The sequence below is a fragment of the Rattus norvegicus genome, chromosome 1 (genome assembly GCF_021556685.1).
Source record: "Rattus norvegicus strain SHRSP/BbbUtx chromosome 1, alternate assembly SHRSP_T2T, whole genome shotgun sequence".
Classification (NCBI taxonomy): Eukaryota; Metazoa; Chordata; class Mammalia; order Rodentia; family Muridae; genus Rattus; species Rattus norvegicus.
The window spans coordinates 262,771,752-262,788,720 of NC_141534.1; the positions used below are offsets into that span (position 1 = coordinate 262,771,752).

The 16,969-nt window shown below is 39.6% G+C and overlaps 1 protein-coding gene across 9 annotated transcripts in view; it reads right to left on the reverse strand.

Annotated features, from left to right (window-relative positions):
• Sorcs1 (sortilin-related VPS10 domain containing receptor 1) overlaps nucleotides 1-16,969 on the reverse strand; it is a 513,248-nt gene that overhangs the window by 343,286 nt on the left and 152,993 nt on the right.

Genomic DNA, 16,969 nt, shown 5'->3' on the forward strand with positions numbered 1-16,969 from the left:
GATTTAGGGAGTGGTGATGGCAGGAGATCCCACCTGGCTAAGGTGGATCCCTGAGTCGAAGGTCAGCCTGGAACAGAGCTAATTACGGTCCAGGAATGGTCAGAATGGTAATTTTGGGGCAGGGTCCTTATAAATCCACCCACCAATCTTACTGTCTGTGTTTGTGCTTGCTGTCTGTTCTTAGGAATCAAAGGACTGGGATTATGGGATGCTGATTCACGGGACAGTCAAAAGGGAACCTGGGGTAATGACTAGGCTTTTGATCTGAAAGAGATGAGCTATCCAGAGAGTTTTTAGAATAGTAGAAGAAAGCTATCTCCAGAGAGCAGAATAGAAAGCCATCTGAACAGCTGTTGAAAGTAGAACAGAGAGAGAGAGAGAGAAAGAGAGAGAGAGAGAGAGCTGGAGGAGAACATAGGTTGCCAGCTTGGTCCCACGATTTGACTTGGAGTAGTTTGTTTCACAGCTCCCAGACACTCAGAATCCCTCTTCAAGCCGAGGCTGGCTGGTCCTTGGCACATCACAACCTTCCCTTTCATAAGGGAAAAGCTGAAGGTAAGGAAGGTAGAAAAACATCCCACACACTCACAAACAGTGCTCAATAAGCAACAGCAACGGGCGTGCTAATCAGATGCTTCCTTTGCCTCTCCTCAGTGCACAGGGCATTGTGGGACACGATTTGTTCAAGCGACAATCCACAGCTTAAAATAGTTGGCCTGAAACTGGAAGTGAAATAAAATCACTTCATCTATGAGTGTTTTCCTGCATATATGTACGAGTACAATCTCTCTACCATTTCCACAGAAGCCAGCGAGGGCATAGGATCTCCTAGAACTGAAGTTACAGATGGCTGGGACCCAATGTGTGGGTACTAGGGATGGACCTAAAGCCTCTGCAGGAACAGCAAGGCCTCCTAATTGAGGAGCGATCTCTACAGCCCCTTAAATAACATCAAACAAAGGATATTAAAAACTCATGGAAGTGAAGCAATTCTTCTGTGTTCTCTATCTTTTAGTCACATAATCAATGTGGCTAAATACATAGGACTCTTACTCTAAACTTTTATATTGGCATGGGCTACAGTAGGTAAAATAATTAGCATGTCTATTCTTTTAGAACACATGAGACAACTTGTTTAGAGATTGGGAAGCCTCCGTAAGTAAGACATTTGGCAGATAATGCAGGTCATATGTTTAGAAGATCCAGCTACTGAACGAGAGAAGTCTCTAAAAGTAAAGGATAATCCTCATATTCTATACACCATTTTGGCACACGAAACAGGGGCTTTTACATATACGATTGGGGCCAGAAATGATATAGGACACTATGAGAAACATATAGGCCTACAATAGCACAGTGCCGCCTTAGGCATAGACATTGGTTTTTGGGGGGTGGGGGTGGGGGTGGGGTGGGGTGGTGTTTCAGGACTCTTAAGAGAATGATGATAAAAATAAGAATAGAATAAAATATTGAAGTAATTTTTTACTTCAATAGTAGTTAAGCCAGAAATGACCATTAGGTGTTTAATAATACCTCTTATTCTCTTCTGAAAAGCCTTCAGGAGGATTAGCAGAAGCGGATAAATAGAAAGGCTTTCTGATGGCGGCCAGCTCCCTTTTCCCACCTGAGATAATCTACTGCTTCCAAACTTCAGCATCCACCAAATCCTTTGCCCATGGAGACTCTGAATCTTCAACTTCATTAGCTCCACCGTAAATTCACCTTCAGACAGGATTTCCCATTAGATGCTCATTAAGCCTTTTGCAGTCCTACGCTATGAATCAGGCAACATGGACGCGAGCCCAGACTCCGCTGTAAACACGGTAGCACTGACGAAGTCAATATGCCTTTTCAGGCCTGCATTTTCTCCATGGTTACATTGGGCTTGCTGGGACCTCTTCCTCCAGCAAAAAACAGTCAGTGCTAAATGCCTTGACTTGCTCTAATCTTCAGAGCGGTTAGTATTCATCCCGCTAAGCACTCCAAGGCTTCCTTAACTCTATAATCCCCTCTCCTGTAACTCTATAATCCACTTCTCCCCTCCAAGTATAACTGATCCTTAAGTTCCGTGAGAATGTAACTTCACACACTTCTTGGAAACATCAGTGTTCATGACACTGCTCTGAGGACAGCACCATCAGCTCTCCTTGCTGCTCCTTGTCACCCTTTATGCCACTGACAGCAGTTTAAAAAATGAAATATTACCAAATATCACCACATTTCTCCACCTTTTCAAATGATTGGGGCTTCGCACTAATGCTACCTTTCAAATTGATAAAACAGCTGAGCCAGGCACAATAGAGATTCTGCCCTCCTGTTTAACTCAGCTCCTACCAAAGTCCCTTTTACCGTCTCTATTACAGGTGAACTTAAAACATCTTCCTCCTGCCCTTGAGTGCCAGTGTTTGTCAATGATCTGACAGGCCTAAGGCTTTTCTATCAGTGCTGAAGGTTTCCAGGCATTCACAACATGTTCCAATTACATAGCTGTTGCTGCAACCAGGCTCCAGAGTTGAGTGGAATTACAGAACATCCGGTAACCGCAGACAAGAGCAGTGAAGTCTCATCAAAATCCAACTTCAGGAATGGAACTCCTAATGCCTAGAATTTCCTCTTGAAAGCTTAGGCTGATTAAAAGATTAAATGCCACAGATAATTCAATGCTGTGTATCTCCTTTGTGAGGGACAAGTGGTTGTAAAACATGTCTATGATCCCTTCCAAAGGTTTATTGATTTCTCTGTCCTTTAATTCAAGAGTGTTAGCTTTCATGCACAAATCTGCAGGATTCCTGAAGGTTGGCCAGGACACTGCAGAGAACTACATTCATTCAGGGAGTTTCTTCTATGCAGGAAAGGACAGCCCCGGATGAATAGCATGAATACCAACACATTAGGATACAGATTTGGAATGAAATCTCAATCCAGAGCCTTTTAGCCGTTTTCTAAGAAATCCTTAAAAATCTCCTGCTCTGCGTAATGGACAGAAAGCAAAGTGTATGCATGGGAGGTGGGGTTTACCAGCTGATGAGACCTTCTGAGTAACAGTCTATGTGCTTTCTCAGCTACCCTAGAATGTCCTTCTTCAGCTTGCCCACACTCCCTCTCCTTCCTTCATCAAGATAACCTAGGTAGCACACAGATAGGAGAAGTGTGATTTGATCTTCCACCATTACTCTCTAACTTCAAATATGTATCAAGCGCAAGTTGTTGTCCTTTTAAGAGAGGAAAGGGGGGAGCTTCGAAGTTTCAGTGTATACCCCTTTTCAATTTGTTGCTTTGTCTTTTGTTCTTTCCTATTCAATGTAACCCCTGGCCCTGTAATATCTACCTGAAGTCTTGGGGGCACTGACCACACTGTACTCTTTGTTCTGCTATCAGGAATGCCAATACATACCTGCTTTCCTAACACAATCTAGCCTGGTGGAGCCTCAGGGCACAGATATGACATAGATGATTTACAGACTATGCGCATGCTTTAGCAGCAAGGAACTAAGAAGATAGGAACAGGCCTGGGGAAGCATGAGCAAGCCTGTTCAGCCTTTTCAGCTGAAATTCAAGCACTTTGTGCAACCTAGGAGCATTACAGACAATGGATCTGTAGATCTATTCCATGTATGAGCTAGGAAGCTGAGTGGATGACTTTCACATAGAGATAGAGAGATACACATGGGCTTGGGGCTCAGGTGGCTCATATTTAAACATGAACTATCATGACTCCTGATTCAGAAGCAAGATGTGGACAATGGCCTGTGTTATGAATTCTAAGACCTGGTTGGGGGTTTATCTCTGCTTTGCATTCTCTGTGACCTCTATAGACATGACAGGGAACATCCCATCCCCTGTGGTGCCATCAACAAGCACAGATCAGAGAGGTGCCCTACTTAGAAAAACAAAACAAAACAAAACAAAACAGTCTTCTACTTGCTCTTCTGCTCACCTGAGAGTCCATGCATTGAATATCACCCTGAGGCCTCTGGCTCACACGGAGAGGATGACGCTTCCGGGAAGGAGGGTGAAGGGAAGCAAGGAATAACGGGCACCTCCAGGCTGTCCTGGAAATCAGCTGCAGCAGCAGCAGAGAAGTGTGTCACCATAGCTTTTCACACTCTATAAACCTTCAGTTCTAAAAACACATCAGCAAAATTTAGAAACCCAACATTTTGTCTGCTCCAGGAAATGCAAATCTTCCAGGAAAAGAACTCACTTGGTTCCCGGACCTGTAACAGGGATTTTGCCATAGTGAAAGAAACCAGTTAGGAGGAACTGCAGGGTTCTTCAGGTTGAAAAGGAGCTCTAGGGGGTCCTTGTCCCCAGTCTGAGGACTTCAGTAAGTGACTCACAAAGTGGCTGGGGGCAGAGGAAGCAGGCAGATCTGCTAGAACACTCTACCTCTGCAGGAGGCTGTGGAGGAAAAAGAAATCTATTTTCTTGAAAATGGAAGTTCTTTGCATTTCTTCCTTTCCTCCCCCACCCCTCTTCTTTTAAATTGTCCAAGATTAATGTGGCAAAAATAAAATGCCCTACAGGCTGCTTATTTTGACGCTTTGCTACAGCACATAAAAGTGAAGAATTAGCATGGGATGAATAATTTATTTATCTCTTTACTGTTGTTTTAAACAAATCTCTTCTATGAAGGCAATGTGTATTCAGGCAATAAATCACTGTTTAGCACTCTGTCACACAGAAAAGATACCATTTGGCAGAATTATTGAATGGCAGTGCCTGGCAGGGAAGCAGACCCAATAAAAAGATAAAGCTTAAGTAAGTCTTTATAGTACAGATTGTGCTTGTATATGGTAGAGGGCCATAGGCAAGGGTGTGAGACCCTTTCCTTTATTTTAAAGTGTTAAGTTAGTACCTACCTGAGACATCACATCTGATATTTTAGTAAGAACAGTATCAGACCAGTGCATAGAACAATGATTTAAAGATTTGCATCGTGGGAATATGAAAAGGTTTCCCTGGGATGATGTCACTGCACCTTTTGTTACTCCATCAGTAATCTAAGGGGAGAAAGATTCCCCATAGAAGCATGCATGAGAGACTAGAACTGTGAATCTGTCATGATCTTTTCCTGGGAAGACATGAATAGATGTCTATTCACTGCAGCGAGGGCTCCATTGATAGGGTCAAGAAATCATTCCACCCCTTTAGCTTGCTAAAAGAGTGAGTTTATTACCTTTGTGTTTTGGATTGTGTGTGGAGAGAAACATACAGGACCATGGATAACTGAAATGCAGATGTATCACCAATAATTCCACCCAAACATAAGCGACAAGTCACAAAGCTGCATCCCTGAAACTCCTTGTACAACTTGCTTCCAAGATCTACTGGTGAGTGTGTCCCTCTTCCTAGCAACCATTACTAGTAATGTTCCCTGTGAAATGGCCTTTCCAGTCTTGCTTTAGGAGTTCCCTGTTAAATAATACTTCAGTTCTGAGGAGATAACTACAGGACAGAACCATATGAGTTGTGGGCACAAATTGACTCTGTTGATCCTGGATAAGTCAGTAAAGGGTGGACATGAAGTGAAATGAGAATCTCAGGAGATGCAGAAAGAAGGATTAGCAGATATATAGACCGACCACAATGGACCCCAGACACTGTAATCTGAGTAAGCCCCAGACTCCAGAACCCAAAGAGGTCAGTCTCCTAAAGAATACTGTTGATGCTGCTGCTCAACTCCCTTGCTAACAACTGAATACATCTGTATCAGAACAACAGTGAGCAAAACTGACTCAGATCAAAGAGAGAGGGAGTGACCTTGACTCTCTTATAATAATATTGTTAGACAAGAAAATAGCTATGAAAAATCCTCAAGGTGAAATACTGTATCAGGTCCCACCAAGGAAGGAAATATAACAGTTCTCATAGGAACAAAGATCTGTAGAGCTCTATTCTGAAAAATATCTTCATACATTAGGGATGTCTGAAGCCTGATATAACTCATACAAACTATTCTTACAAGCTGGTGATTCCTAGGCTTATAGAAGGCCAAGGCTTGGTTCCGAATATTTGGAAGATGAGCAAAATATCCCATTCTATTAACAACATCAGAAAGCTTAAGGACCATAGTATTTCCCTTTAGTTCAAACAATATAAACATTCTCATTCTCATTCTCAAGGAGTTTAAAAAACCTGAAATTTCCAATGTTACCTTTAGTGACTTGAGTGAGAATAAACCTTCTACCTCGGATAGTTTTGAACTTGAGAAACTCTTGTTTGAAGTTGAAAACAGAACTGCTAATTACTTTAATGAAGGGGACAGGGACTGAGAAATGCCATCAGTTTGGTTCATCACATCATTTCATGTTACTTGTCGTTATTTTTAAAACTCTTTAGGCATCAGCATTTTATCAGGCACAAAGAAAAAGCTCAACATTCAGCTGGCTATAATCCAAGAAGAAATCTTTTACCCTTAGGAAGAAATTAATCAAAGAACAGCTATCTATTAAATGCTTACTGTGTTCAAGGGAGAGCCAGTAATCCCTGCAGAGAAAAACAGATGAATGCAATGTCATTTCTGACCCTCTTGGATTTACAATGTAGGTAAAATCTAATTGTTACTATCCTATTCAGAAGCACTCAATTCTACGATTAGCTTGCCATTCAATGCAGCATTCAGGGTTCTAGGGTTGTCATTGCTGTTTTTATTGCTGTGGTTACTGTTGTTGCTGCTGTTGCTGTTATTATTGCTACTGTTGTTATGGTGGCTGTTACTGCCGCTGTTGCTGCTATTGTTGCTGCTGTTGCTGTTACTTTTGCTGCTGCTGCTGTTGTTGCTGCTATTGTTGCTGTTGTTGTTGTTGTTATTGCTGATGCTGTTGCAGCTGCTGTTGCTGTTTTATTGCTGTTGTTGCTATTGCTGCTATTGTTGTTATTATTGCTGTTGTTGTTGCTGTTACTGTTTCTATTGCTGCTATTGTTGTTATTGATGATGTTGTTGCTGTTGCTGCTGTTGTTGTTGCTACTGCTGTTGCTGTTATTGCTGTTGTTGCTGCTGCTATTGCTGCTGTTGCTGATGTTATTGCTTTGTTGTTGCTCTTGCTGCTGTTGCTGTTGTTGCTGCTGCTGTTATTGCTGCTGCTGTTGTTGTTGCTGTTGTTGCTGTTGTTGTTGTTATTGCTGTTGTTGCTGTTGTTACTGTTGCTGCTGTTGCTGCTGTTGCTGATGTTGTTATTGCTGATATTGTTGTTGTTATTGCTGTTGTTGTTGCTGTTGTTGTTGCTGCTGTTGTTGCTGTTGTTGTTGTTATTGCTGTTGCTGTTGTTGTTGTTATTGCTGTTGCTGTTGTTGTTGTTGTTGCTGCTGTTGCTGCTGTTGTTGCTGCTGCTGTTGCTGCTGCTGTTGTTGCTGCAGTTGCTGTTGTTATTGCTACTGTTGTGGTTGCAGTTGCTGCTGTTGTTGCTGCTGCTGTTGCTGCTGTTGCTGATGTTGTTATTGCTGCTATTGTTGTTGTTATTACTGTTGTTGTTGCTGCTGTTGTTGCTGTTGCTATTGCTGCTGTTGTTGCTGTTGCTGCTGTTGTTGCTGCTGCTGTTGCTGCTGTTGCTGCTGTTGCTGATGTTGTTATTGCTGCTATTGTTGTTGTTATTACTGTTGTTGTTACTGCTGTTGTTGTTGCTATTGCTTCTGTTGCTGCTGTTGTTACTGTTGCTGTTGCTGCTGTTGTTGCTGTTGCTGTTGCTATTGTTGCTGCTGTTCCTGTTGCCATTGCTGCTGCTGCTGTTGTTGCTGCTGCTACTGTTGCTGTTTTCATTGCTGTGGTTGTTGCTGATGTTGCTGTTGTTATTGCTATTGTTGCTGTTGCTGCTGCTGCTGTTGTTGTTGTTATTGTTGCTGCTGTTGTTGCTGCTGTTTCTGTTGTTATTGCTGCTGTTGCTGCTCCTGATGTATTGTTGTTGCTGACATTGCTGCTGCGGCTGCTGTTGTTGCTGCTCCTGATGTTATTGTTGTTGCTGTCATTGCTACTGCTGCTGCTGTTGTTGCTGCTCCTGATGTTATTGTTGTTGCTGTCATTGCTGCTGCTGCTGTTGTTGCTGTTACTGATGTGGTTTTTGATCCTGATGTTGTTGTTGCTGCTGTCATTGCTGCTGCTGTTGTTGCAGTTGCTGTTGCTGCCACTGTGGTTGTTGTTGCTGCTGCTGCTGTGGTTGTTGTTGCTGCTGTTGTTGATATTTTCCCTCTTCTTCGTCTTTATAAAACAATCACCTTTGTAGTATTAGCTGTTTATTTTCTTATAACCCTGAAGTCCTACAATGCTAATTTCCACCTAATCTTTAAATCAACATGATATTTTTGAACCAAGGAATAGTCTCAAATTTTAATAGTTAGTTCAATTGTCACCTAATCTGTGAAGCCTACCTAACTTGCCTGGATTGGTTTCTTTGTTTATCTGAACTTCCTTAGTCATATATTTTTGTTATATCTAGGGCATTTTACTTTCATTACATGTTGCTTCTGAATTTCCTTTAATTGTAATTTTTTGCTGCTAAATTAAAAATTAAATATAAAAATTTTCCAGTTAGCTCAAAATCTAGTGTAAAGAATTTGCCAGGATATTGCTAACAAATAATTACATAAAACTCAGACACTCATGTTTTCGAGTTTGAATGAATATGAGAAAAAGATTATTTGCATATTCACTTTTATCAGCAATCTTGGCACATGATAATTTTTCTTTAATAATAAGCTTAGCCAGAATCGTAAATGCGCAGCAACTATCTTAGCTGCTGCTGTTTCATGCAACTATCATATAGTGATAGGTTACAAATTATGTTATATAATGCTGATGTATTCTCACATGTCATAGTTGGTATTGGTATGGTACACTGGGAATTTGTCATTTAATCCAACTTAATTAATGCACTGTCATTAAGAAAAATATGAGTAGGAAGTTTGAGACTTGTAGAAGTTCTCTAATGTGTTCATGTAGATATAATACTAAAAAACAACGCACAATTAGTAAATTTTAAATAAAGGTATGATAAATATGATAACTAAAAATATGAAACTTAAGCCAATAGTTCTAAAAGTAATCAATTCAAGTATTATTAAACTTTTCCCTTAATTGTTAAGATAGTAAACATTTCAGGTTGTGGAACACTAGATGTTTATGATAACTATTTTAATTCTTCAGTGCTATTGCAAAAGCAACATCTAGACTAGTGATTCTTAACCTAAGACCATTGGAAACACAGATATTTACATCATAACTCATACCAGTAGCAAAATTACTGTTATAAAATAGCAACAAAAATAAGTTTGTGGTTGGGGTCCCTGCAAAATGAAGAACTATATTAAAGGGCCGCAGCATTAAGAAGGTTGAGAACCACTGATCTAGATATTAAGCATACACTTATATTGTAATAAAACTTCATTTTCAAAAGTGATATTGGCTGGGACATTCTGTAGTTTGCCAACTCTTAGCATATTAAGTTTCTGTTAATAAAAGCAAGCAAACAAAAAAAGACAGACATTCAGGAATCTATTTACTTGTAGTTAAATGTTTGTACTCTTTCTATACAATAATAAAAGTATAGTGTATATGGAAAGAAAAAAAGCAGAATATGTCAGAAAAGAGGATATCCAACTGGATAGCATCAGGAAAACTGAGGAAGAGTGAATTCTAACATTTTAAGGTTTGAGCCAAGAGATCAGGAAGCAGATGCTGTGAGCAGAAAACCATGACAAAGCAGAAATGTTTTTGTTTATCCTGCACACTCTTGGCTCCTGACGTGTTTTCAAAACAAAATTGATCAATTGCCATTAATTAAAAATATTGGGACAAAATCCTGTTCCTCATAGTAAACGATTTTGAAATTTTAACATGAGAGGGTCTCTTTTTCCCCACCAAGGCACACAGTCAGTTGAAGAACTGTAGCAAGCTACCTCCTGCTTAGAGACAATATCTCCACGTATTCCAGCAAATTTACTGATATCACTTGCCTGCTTCTGTTTGCAGTTGCATTGGTTAATCCTGATTTCATCTTTAAGTCAGACTTTCCCAACTTGGTGTCCTAACTCAGCTACTTTTTCTGACATTAACCTCTCTGACAACTAGCAACCTCGGGCTGATGCTGCAGAGTACTGACTGCTCTTATTTAGTAGGGGAATTCTGAAAACAAACTGAGAAAGTCTAAATAAATGTCTGCCACATGCTATTGCCTGAGACATCAGATGATGCAGTAATTATTAAGATGGGAGGTTGGAGCCCAGAGTCATTAGATAAATCACCCAAATCCACCCTGAGTATTCAAAGAAAGCCCAGTGAAATAAATGCTTTTCTTAAGACTTTGTGGGTTCTTCTTTTTCTCACCATTTATCTCCCCCAGTTTCACCCTCTAACACTAGACATGGAAGAAACAAGGACAGAGGGGAAAGAGAAATTAGAAGGGTCCCTAAATCTAATTTCTTTCCTTTTGTTTCTACTTTGACCACGGCTACTAACAAACAACATCCAACCTCCAGAAAAGAGCAACAATGACCCACCTTGCTTATCTGGACCCTAGCATTTATGAACCCTCTGAAAAATTCCCAGAATACCAAATGTCACAAAATCACAGAAATTATCTGGAACTGCTTTTGCTCTAGGCAAATGCTCGTTGTGGTCAGGCAGGCTGAAGAAGCCCCAAATCCTCATACCTGGACTTAAAACCAAAACATATTCTCATAATATTTTTGTGTGTTTTAGAGAATCCAAAATTCCAGAAGTCTCAAAACCGTCAGTACACTCCAGGGGTAATTTCAACATTCCGGGTATGTTTCCTTACAAATATAATTGTAGCATTTAAGAAAACTAATAAAAGTTTGCCCTAAACTGGGAGAAGGGCCTAGAAAGAACAACTCAGAAATAATGATGGGTCAATAGATTGAACAATTTCCATGAGTGTTACCTAAATTCAGAACACTAGAATAAATATGTAAAGATTTTAAAACTGCCGATTTTGTTACCAACGCACTATAAAGAAATAGTAAAGAAGATGTTACCTTTGGTTACAGAGTGTAAGACCAGAGTGTAAGACCACAGTGTAAGTCTGTATTCTCAGACTTTTGGCTGTAGATTATTGGAAAATAATGAAGACAGAAAGGGAGGCAAAAATATAGCAGAACATTTATATCCTATTTATGAATTCCCAATCCCTGACTCTTGTAAAAGTGGAGAAAAAGTGTTAAGTCTAAGGTAATTAGTTCTTTATACTTCGTGACTTAAAATCAATGATGAACAAACTTCTAATACTTCTACCCTGGCTGAAGAAATTTCTGCCATTCATTGTCCATCACTTCTGCCTAGATATGGCATTGCTGAACTCTGTGCAAATAGTACCTAGTGCTCTCTTTAAATGTGTTCTCCACTGCAACCTACAAGGAAACATACATTTGGCAGCTGTTTGTAATAGACTTAAAGCCTTCAGGAGACCCACAGTAATCCAAAGGTCATATTCTCTAAGCTGTTTATAGATTGCAATTTGTAAGGTCAGTGGCGTCACATGCTGTCAATAATCAATGTGGAAAATTACAACTGTTAATAGGTCATCAAGTCTTCATTCTTCTTAATACTCATGTCCCCTAAGAGTTTTAATGTATTTCTCTTAAGCTTAACTCATTGAACTTCACGCTAAAGGTTTCATTTGTTTATGAGTAGCGTACATTTCCATGGTGATAAAAATATAAGTAATTACTTAAACAGGTATCAAGGGGTGGGATCATTCCCAAGACTCAACAGAGTCCAGTGTTCTAGGAAATGCTCATATTTTCAGTACTTACAGGCATAGGTCTGTATTTATTCTCAAACATAAATAAAGGAGAAAGTTGCTGAGAAGCACTGAATATTGGAAGTGCAAGTTTTTAATCTACATATAATCATGTACTTTTGACTATTATACACTGCCTAGAATCATCACAAATACTTTTTTCAGAAAAGTAATTGAAATTTGAACACTATTGTAGCCACTGAGTTTGTTGCACTTAGGTTTTGTTTTTTTTTTTTTTTTTTTTTTTGGTTCTTTTTTTCGGAGCTGGGGACCGAACCCAGGGCCTTGCGCTTCCTAGGTAAGCGCTCTACCACTGAGCTAAATCTCCAGCCCCTGCACTTAGGTTTTTAGGGCAAGGTATTGACTTATTTCAGCACTTAAAGACAGTACTGAGTCCTACCTGTACCACAATTAGTGAAGAAGTATAAATAAAAGCTAGGATGGCATTCCAATGCCAATTCTAGGTATGAAAACTTCATCATGTGCAGATGACTTTCCTAATGCAAGCAATCCGTTTTTAAAATGGACACAGGAGAGAAGAGATTGACAAAATCACTTCCTTTATGTACTTAGGATACTTTGCAAGACTAGCTCCTGTCTTCCTGTTGGAGATTGTGTTCCCATTCCCAACACTGGAATATAAAAATGCTTGTGCTCAGGGACATGACAAAGTGTCCAGGTTTCCTGTGGCCCCTCATCACAGTATTAGGAAGTCTATAACATACATGTTTTATTGTTTGTTTAATTGTTCTTTCTGTCTCTTTTTCTGCATAAATTACCTGTCTCCTCAACTATGGAATTCTTCTGAACCACTTAGTGTTTAAAGGTATCTGCTGCCTTGATAAGAAAAATGTGCTAAATAACAACTATACAATGTGAGATCTATCCCAAGTCTCATGGAACCATGCTGGTCCCCATCATTTCCATAGAGGCCCAAAGCTCAAATCCCAAATATTTAGAAATCAGTACCCAAGTCAAGTCATGAGAATCATTTCTGCAAAGCTTTAGGGAATTAGAAATGGTCATATTTAACTAAGACTTACAGCATTGTCTTGAACTGTATGTTTACAAGGGTTGAAATTGGATTTTTGAAACACAAAAAGGCTATTTACTAAAATATACACAAGGAAAATATATTTAGGGTCAATCCTGGAATACAGCCAGTAGTTCTCATTTTGATGACTTAGAAGAGTAATGCCAATGTGCATATACACGAAGAGATAAATAAATACAGAGGAATTATTAACGAACTTGTCTTTCTTCCTGCCAAGGTAAGGGCGATGCTTATCGTCATTTTTTATATTCCTTAGCCAAGGCAGCTTAGCTTGAGATTTCATAGTAAGTTGGTCCGCAGAAAGTGCAAATGTAAAGAAAGGACTGGGCCCACTTCTATGGATGAGCAAACTAGTTTAGATTTCAAGGGTGGGACTAGTTCTATTTCCAGAAATCCATCTTAACTCAACATTTATGAGACAAGCACCCTGTCAAGGTTGGAATAAACAAAACTGTGCTTCGTCAGCATGTGGTGGGTTAACTTGGTCTGGGGCTCCTTCAATAGGTCAATGACACTTGTAAAAGATACAAAAAAAGAACAGTTAGCAAATATTCTATAAAAATAACGCTGCGGCTGCTAGAAGAAGATCAATAGAGTTATGTTTTAATACTTAACTGCATCGGGGTTTGGTTAAAATTCACCCATTACTATGTTTAGCCTTAGTGTTAGTAGAAGTAATGCAAAGAACATTTGATTGCTCCTGAAGATGAAAAGATGATCCATCAAAGTTTTAATACCAAAGATCACGTAATATCCACCTTATATCCTCAGACTGAACACAGTTCATTCAAATGAGTAAACTATCAAAAATGTTGTTAAACCTGCAAAACACTGCCGATATTCAAATACTTATTTTGACAACTGAATGCAAGTGATTATCTCATTATCTCATCATAACTCCACATAGGGTTGCATTCTGGTATCCTTTTCTCATATTATCTGTGTAGGCAGCAAAAGAAAGCCTTATTTATAGAATTCTAAAACTCAGATGCAGTATTTCTTCTCTTTCTGCGGAACAATTGAGACCAAACTGGAATAGTGAGTTTTAGTTTTCTGTGATACAACAATTGAATAGAGTGGGCAGAACAAATAAGGGATTCTCCATTCTCAAGAGTCTGCTTGCCTTTCTGTTACTACTTCAAGCTCCATGAACAATAATGCCCATGGTCTGCAAGAGTATTGAGGTCTGAGTGATTTAGCAATTGGAGCAGTGTGTCACTGTTTCTGTATCTGGCTTTACTATTAAAATGCTGAAGTTGAAGAATTCAGTACAAAACAGCATCATTAACAAAGAGAAGGAAGGCCATGGCACCGAAACATCGGTCAAGGTGTGGCAGTGTCTATCAAGGGGCATAGATGCCATGAATTGTTTTTAAATCATCCAGGCCTCTAAAGGCAATTGATAAAACCTACATCTAATATGGTGTGCAGAGTGGAGTGATAACTAATAAAGCCAGTGTTTTTTTATATAGGACAGCTATTAAGAAATTGTAAATGCAGGAGTTAATGGCTTTTACCAATTCCTAGGTTAATGGAAATTGTCCCTCTAATCCGCAACCAGAACCACTTAATTTAAGCAGGCTGAGATATTTTATTCAATTAGAAAAGAGAGCCATAAAGATAAGGAAGTTTTAAGGAAATGTGAATTCAATAATTTCCTTTAAAAAACGAGCTTCTAAGAGGGAAGAGTGACAGATGATTGATGAAACCCAATTCATTTATCTTTGTGACCAATTAAAATATTTAAAAGGAAATGAGTTTATTTACAGTGCTTCAAGCGTATTTACTAACGTGGAAATTGTTTAGCCCAGGAGTGACGTCTTCCTAGATTTCATTGTTTCAGGTATAGTCAGATAAATATGTAGTGTTTGGCATTCTTAATATTATAAAAGATTTATTTATTTTTATTTCATTTGTATGAGTGTGCTGCCTCAATGTGTGTATGAATGCTGTGTGTTTTCTGGGTACAAAGAAAGGTTTGAAGAGGATGCCAAATCCCCTCACAGTGGATTTATAGAAGGACATAAGCCTCCATGTAGGTTCTGGGTATCAGATACAGGTTCTTTATAAGAATGGCAAGTGCTATGGGCTTTTGAGCAATCTGTCTAGTCCTAGTGTTTGCCATTCTTATACATAAAAATTTCTGTCCTCTTATAGAAAGATGACCGTTAGCATACAGCTGAGATCGACCTTGTGAAGCTGTATCTGAAAGGCAAGGTCTATGAGGAGCCTTCTTTACCAGACACCAAATCCTCATGGTATTTGATCTGGGTTTGCACAGCCTCAAACTTGTGAGACATAGAACCTTATAGCTTACATAAAAACAGCCCAAAGGGAATTTTGTCTCTAACAAGAGCCTTTTGCAATTCTGTGACAGATGCATTCAATCTTAAAGTCATTTAGACAACCTGAATAATTTACAAACACTAGTAAACATCACCCCTTTTTAACCATCTGTATAAAAAGGAGATAGAGAGGTACATGCCTATATCCTCAGTGACCAGTGCATCCCACACATGTCTCACAGTCATGAACATAGAAGCATTATGCAAAATAGGTTAAACTCTAAAATGAAATTACCAGAGGCCTTTGACTTAAAATCAGAAACTAGTTTCTCTTTACCCTTCTTAAATATTCCCTCATGTTTTATGCTAAGGATCATTTATATTCAGATGTTTTGAATAGCCTGGAAGCATGGCAGAGCACCCCATCTATATGAGACATTATGTTAAACCTGTCTACATTACCTCGTTTAAGCTTCATAATACTTCTTGCTTATTGATAGTCTTATAAATGATGAAGATATCACACATGGTGTCCCATTCCTAGGGCTTACTTATTGATCATGTAAGCCCTAATTTAAGGTTTCCCAGGAAAACGGTAGGACAGAAGTTGCCTTCCTGTGTCCTGGGTTAAGAAGCTGTGTGCGTAAGAAGATGGGAAGGATCTGGGAGGACGTTTTGACAAGAGAAAATATGATCAAATTCTACTACATAGTAAGATTTTTACATAAAAAGAAAAATTAGTATGGGAAAGAATGAACTCTACTCCAAACCAAGGAGTTCCAGGATAAGAACTCTGGCATACCTGTGACTGGACAGCTGAGAAGACAAGTATCAAACTGATGACTGAGTGAAGCTAAAGGGAGCTCCTAGCCATGCAGCTCCTGGGGGTGGAAGAGTAAGTAGAAGTAGGGGATGGGAGAGGAAGTAGAATCCTTTCCTCAAGGTGTTTACTCCAGCATCAGTGCTCAAAGAGACCAACAATCCTAATCCCAGGACAAGCCCACAGCCCTCATAGACTTTAGATCCAGTTACAGGTTTTCATGAGGCAGGGATACCTCTTCTGGATGGGTTAGCAGTAAGTACATTTCACTCTGTTTCTCTAAATAACTCAGAGGACAAAGACTGGTTGCCATCTAGAGAGGAATCTACTTCTTAAATCTAGACTGTCCTATTTACTTGAAATCAAGAAACAAACTACATATCAGGGAGCCAGAATACAGTGGCGCATGCCCTGGAAGATGTTAGCCTGGTTCATGGAATCATATTGAGTGAGTTGGCTGGATGCTGATAATGCTGGAAGACTAAGGCAGCAGGCAGGGGGCTCAGCTCAGCAAGTCAGGGAAATGCTGCTCCAAGTTCAACAGCTGCCAGCATACTTCTTCCAACTAGGTATCACTCTGGAATCTGACAGCTGAGCCAGAGGCATTCAAGTGGAGCCATCCCTGTCATAGAGCTTTAGAACCCTGGCTTTCTTGACATCTATTTCAGCAAAAGCCATCTACCACAGCATTTCTTTCCTTAGAAGTGTGACTCATGCTAAGGTTTGCAATGTATTAAAATAAATCCTCCTCCTGTAGAGAGACTATTGCTTGATTACTTCTCCACCACATGTCCCACACTTGTGGGGACAGGTAAGATTAAAGGAGTCTGCATAGCCCAATGATTTCTAAAGCCATGATCTGTTTGGCACAAGGTGCAGCATCATCTACCACAGGTCAACTTTTTTCCGGTTTGCATTTTGTTTGCTTCTGCTGTACTTTTCTTACTACACTGTTAGGAGTCATCTAGGAAAGGCTAAGGCTAGCAGATGACCTATAGGGAAGTGATCCACCACTTTTGCATGGTCTGAGAGGGGTGATCTCTAAAAGGCAAGGCCA